This window comes from Halyomorpha halys, unplaced genomic scaffold (assembly GCF_000696795.3).
Source record: "Halyomorpha halys isolate HHAL.00 unplaced genomic scaffold, Hhal_1.1 Scaffold551.1, whole genome shotgun sequence".
NCBI classification, from domain to species: domain Eukaryota; kingdom Metazoa; phylum Arthropoda; class Insecta; order Hemiptera; family Pentatomidae; genus Halyomorpha; species Halyomorpha halys.
The window spans coordinates 46038-52327 of record NW_027112864.1 but is presented as its reverse complement, the minus strand read 5'-3'; positions in this window follow the sequence as shown (position 1 = coordinate 52327).

Sequence of the window (6290 nt, the reverse complement as noted above, 5' to 3'; positions counted from 1 at the left end):
CCACTGTATTTGGGCAGCATTACTTTTTGTCAATAAATGATTTCTCACTCAATCTCATTCAATCATTTTTGGTATTAAATACTTAACAAGTAAAAAAGATAACAAATTGAAAACCTCTTATAAATTTGTTGTGTGTTTCGGTTTTTGAAATCACAAAATTTACTGACAAAAATATAACTTGATCGGAAGAAAAAAAAAAAATAAATAAAATTTAACGAATATTAGCAAAATTAAATAAAATATAAATGGCGTTGATGACCAATGAAGTTTGGCGCCACTAAACAACCAAACAAACAAACCTCTTATAAATAAAAGAAAAAAAACAGAAATGTAATAAAGATAATTAACATGAAAGAGCCTATAATGTGATGTAAAAGTTTTATATAAAAATTAGGAGCATCAAATGTGAAAACAAAAAATTAAAAACATTATTTTATCTTTTGAATTTTTAAAACATTACTACAAGCATAAGGTTTTTTCTTTTAAATTTTTTATCATAATTATTCATTCAATATTTTCAGATAAACAGAATGATAAGGCTGAAGAATCCCAAATACAATCAGAGCTTCTGATGGATTTTGATACGCATTGGTTCAGTTTCAATAAACAAGAAATTAAACTAGAGACTCCAGTTAAAGTTGAACTGCACAACAATAATCCATTTCACTGTCATTATAGTATCGCAATCAATTTTCCAAAGATTTCAATCATAGATTATCTGATAACAGTTTTTTTGATATGTTTATCCTTGGTTTTATGGTGCGTGCTTATAAACGAAGCATTTACTCTTGTATCATATTTGAAGAATATGTAATGAAAAAAAAAAGATAAATATAAATATACAAATGTTTACAATATATCAAATCCTGAGGCCTTAATATTAATTTAAAAATATCATAGTGTAACAAGTTGTGACAGTTACAATCACCCGTTATGGTGGTAACTGCTACATAGTAAATTGTTATATAAGATTATATCAAGTAGCATTGAACACTTCTAAGGCGAGTGACGCTAGAAGGCATGGTCTATTCCTTTCGTAGGCGTGGCATGAAATGGCCAGAAATGGCTTGGCAGGAGGATTAAAAAAAAATTGATTGTTACTCGAACCATGCTCATATTTTATTGTTAAAATTAGTGTTTTAAATTGCTATTAATTCTTAGTCAGTTTTATTACTGTAAATATTAAATATTCTAAAAATAATGTTTAATGTTTTTACTTTTTTTTTTTTTGTTAAATAACATTCTCTATTATATAAGAAACAATTATTTATTGGTATCAAACTTTATATATTTTTTCAAAAGAAATTTTTATGTTTTCCTTAAATGAAATTGATTTTTTATTGATTTATTACCTGTTCCAATTATTAATTTATTTTTTTAGCAATTGATAATGGGGATATAGTCCTATACAAAAGAAGCCCCTAACTATATACAATGTTATAATTAAACAAAAAATTAAGATAACATAAATAGATTAAAATAATAATTCTTAATAAAAGATAACAGTGAAGTGTTAATTATAAAAATAATGACAGCTATGGATATAACAAAATAAATAATTGACTTCAAATGGAAAAAAAAAGAAAGTGAATTTAAGAAAAAGATGGCTGGTGTTCCTCAGGATAGTATCCTTGGTCCCATCCTCTACACAATATATACAGCTGACATCCCAACCAATCCTAACACTATCCTCACCACGTATGCCGATGACACATGTGTGCTCGCAGTTAATAATAACCCATTAATTGTATCCCAAACCCTCTAATCCCACATCACAGCCCTCAAAGAATGGTGTCGTAATTGGAGGATTAAGATGAATTCCAACAAATCCCATCAAATCCCTTTACCCTTCGTTGGAAACCTACCGACTGTCTTACAGTCTCCTTTAATAATGTTGATCTTTGAGGTGCCAGAAAAGAAGATAGCCACGAGACCTACTAATGAAAAACGTCATTAGAGTGCTGCCTATGCGTAGTTTCTCTACACGCCATTAATACTCCATTTTAACTAAGATCAAATTTACTGAATGTATTATATAATATACAGTTGTAAATTTCAATAAAAATATTTAAAAAAAAGAAATTGAGATAAAATAAAATTTTAGAGTGACAAAAAAGGACTTTTATTCTTGATATTACAAATTATCAGAAATAATATTTATTACAACTTCTGATGTCTTCACTTTTGCGATTAAAAGAATGGTTATACTGATAATTACATTAATGTGCGAAATTTGTATTAACTTCAAGGTAATGTTTCCTTTGCCTAACCTCATCTTTTAGCGTTAATTTTGTTAAGAAGGAGAGAAGGTTATGTCACCCCTAGGTATTGTGCAATTGAAATTATATATATAATTTCTATTCATTGACTATTCTTAGTATAGTCAATATTAATTCTATTACAATTTAACATTCAATAATGCAGAATATAATTTCTATTTAACTTATATATTTCTGGCATAATTTTGCAAAGAAAAATATTAAAAGATGAATGGAATATGTTTCGGGTGCGGCAAAAAAAAACTCAAATAGTAGAATCATACTATTTTATTGAGCCAACGTTTCGCCCCAAGTTGCAGGGCTTCGTTAGGGCTGTTTTGACGGCAGTCAAAAATAAAGTAAAAAAAATAAAATAAAGTCAATAAATAGAATTAAAAAAAAATAAAGTCAAAAATATTAAAAATTTGCTTCGAAAAGAATTGGAATGAATCTTATGGTAAACTTTATTTTATTGTATATATAAAAGAATTTATATATCATTCATTAAATATATACAAAATAGTTAGAGCCGTTTTTGAAAAAAAAATTGAAAAATCGATTCTATAAATTGGCATTTCCAGGCGAGAAGTTTCTGTCTTATCACAGTCATATTCCTGTCCTCAGAACTACTACGAACAGCTTTGAAACTAATAGCTAAAATCGCCATGGATACGAGGCTTATTCATTAATGAACCATTGATCAATAATTAATAATTAATATTATTTCACTTCTTAAACTTTTGCTTACACATTTATCGTTCCCCTCTTATATACGTTTTCTCTTTTTAACTGTAGTTAAATACCCATGACACTTTGTCATCTTCCGGCACTTCGTCATCCTTGTATATATATATATATTTTTAACATTTTCCAAAAACCATTTGTCGCACCCTCTCACACGCTTTCTTCCTCTAAATTCTTTCTGCTTTTACTTTTTAATTTTTACCCACTCGTAATGTTTCCTCTTAAAAACACTTAGTCATTCTTGTAGCGTCTTTTTTAATTCGGAGATAGTCCGTTATCGGCGCAGTATACCACTCTGTGTTTGGATTAGATTAGATTAGATTTTTATTCAGGGCGATCAACATCTAGGTTATTACACCCTTTCTGTGTTTGGATTTCAAGCTAACAGGTTCGTTTTATTTTTGTTTTCCCTCCTAACGTGAATTATGGGAGCCGACTAATTAGGAATAATTCATATTCAAGTCGAAACGCAGATAAGGTCTGGTTCCGGACTTTAATATTAATTAACACACTCAAAATGTCCAAACTATTACATTATAAACAAAGCCAGGGCTGGTTAGACACTATCATGGCTACTAATTAGCAGGAACTGATTTAAAAACGAAGATGGTGGGTGTGTTGCTAAGCAACCTCTTAGCGACCGTTATCAACCCTTGGCAACTGTCTCTATTACTGGATTATAACAACACAAATATGAATACATTTTTCTTCTCAAATAACTATATTCCGATTAAAATAATATAAATGTAATTAAATTAAACACTAATTCCGCCACTATGGATCAGGCTCCACGTCCACTATCGACCACACCGATCACGGGCTGCTCCGTTTCGGACTTCTAATCATCGACCAGTCCTGTACGAAGTTCACGGCAGAAGAATTGAGACGAGGCCGAGAAGGTTAAATTATCAAAAAGCGGACTGGAATAAGTACAAAGAGGAGGTTTGTCATAGACTGCAACAAGTCCCCACCCTGCACACTCTTTCTGAAGTTGACAGTTACATACAGCAGTTTACTGCAGCACTACTGGCACCTGAGATGGCTGAATCGTTTTTAATGGGAATCCACCTATCACTCACAACCCCCCTCTCCCCCCGGACACCACCACCACACGTCATGGCTTTCATAACCAATAGGCGGACGCTGAAGAACAGATACCATCGTACCAGAGACCCACCTCTTAAGTAGGTACTAAACTCACTCACCTCCCAGATCTGGAACCTCATGCGCAATGGAAGACTGCTACATGTCACGAGCGACTTAGAGCAACTCATGGTGACAACCGGAAGTTCTGGAAGGTTACTAAATCTGCCACGAAGAAACCTCGAACGTCCGTTTACACGACGGAGATCGCCTATTGACAGACGCTGAACAGGCCGAGCTTCTGGTAAAGCATTATGGGTGGGAAATCAAAGAACGCATAGCAGACCTACTCACTATACCCGACTTAACCCGTGACACTAATTACATGTTCGTTAGCCTGAAGCAACTCAAAGCAATCTTGAGAAGAGCTCACGACAACAGAGCGCCTGGACACGAAAGTATCCAAACGGTACTCCTAAAACAACTACCACGTAAAGGAATTGCTCACCTTGCCAACTTGTACAATTCGTGCTTGAGGCTGAGATATTTTCCCAGAACATGGAAACACGCCATCTTATTCCCACTTCTCAAGCCGAATAAGTCTGGCAATGAGGTGGATCACTACAGGCCCATCAGCATGCTCCCTCATCTCGCTAAGGTTCACGAAAAAATAATACTGAATTACCTTCGGGAGTTCTGTAATGAACATTCCGTGATTCCCTATGAGCAAACTGGTTTCCAACCTCGTATGAGCACTGAACACCATCTCATTAAATTATAGAGAGAAGTGAACACAAACATTAACAGGAATACGGCAACGACTATGATATCCATTGACTGCACAAAGACCTTCGAATCCGCCTCTCACAGTATCTTATGCCGTAAGCTTATAGATAACGAATGCCCAGAGCAGCTCTATTTGATCATCGCCTTATTCCTCAAGAACAGAAGTCTCTCAGTTCAAATTCAGGAGAAGCACTCAAACACCGTTGCACTGGCGTGTGGCGTGCCACAATGGGCCGTACGTTCGCCAGTGTTGTTCTCGATCTATACTGCAGGGGTAATAGGCAACAACTACAATACTGCTACGATAGCCACCTACGCGCTTGATATCGCCATCTACAGCAGCAGCGATCATTCAACGGCTGAATTATCTGAAATAACTCCGTAAACCAGATAAAACTGACTGCGTAGTTTTTGCAAACCGAGCAATAAAGTGAACAAGCTTCCGAAAAAGCTTCAAGTGGCAAACTCTATAATGTCCCCACCCGATGCCATAATCTATTTGGGTATAAAACTGGATCGACATCTAAAGTTTTGTAGATGGGTACAAAACAAAAAATCATATCAAAAAACAAAAACAGTCAGAAGGAAATCCTACCGCCTACACCATATCTTATCATCATCGGCCCTTTCCCTCCGGTTGAAACTTCTAAAATGTACAGTTGCCTACTCCGTCCAGCGCTCCTATACGGCGCTCCCTTGTTCATCCAACCCAATGATGGTACACAACGCCATTTTGAAAATTTCCAAAATTCCATACTGCGGAAGATTTTACGGACTACAGTATGGAAGAAGGAGAAACCGCCAACTTTTCACAAACTATTGGATGTCCCGACGGTCCCACACTTCATCAGGAGGAGGCATATTAAATTCCTGGACTCGTTGAAATATCAGCCCAACCCACTATTCCAGGTGTTGCAACCAGCGCCCTAACCAGTGCGGTGGCAACAGGCAGCATTATAACCACTTGAACAACATGTACATATTGTAAATAGTCTTAGACCTTGATTTTAAGATCATCAACTCTTAATAGTGGCATGTCACAATACCGTTAAATATCACACAGATAAACGCAAATAAAGTCAATACTCATTCACTACATTCATGTTTTAAAATGTAACAATGTTTCAGATAAAACAAAACCCCACTACACAGAAACTGTTAAACACATAACTTTATTTCAAATAGGGGCTTTGAAAAAAAAAAACACTAATTCCAACTAAATACTATTTACAAATTATTCAAAAAGTAATTATAAAATATGGAGTTAACACTTAAGGATGATATTTTTATTCAGAGAGAAACATTTTAAGTTTAGGAATGCCTGTTGAACAGATTCGATACTTAGGACTCCATCTTGACAAGAGACTTACTTAGAATCCACACACAAGACTGAAACGACAAGAAACTGCTCGTAGATTC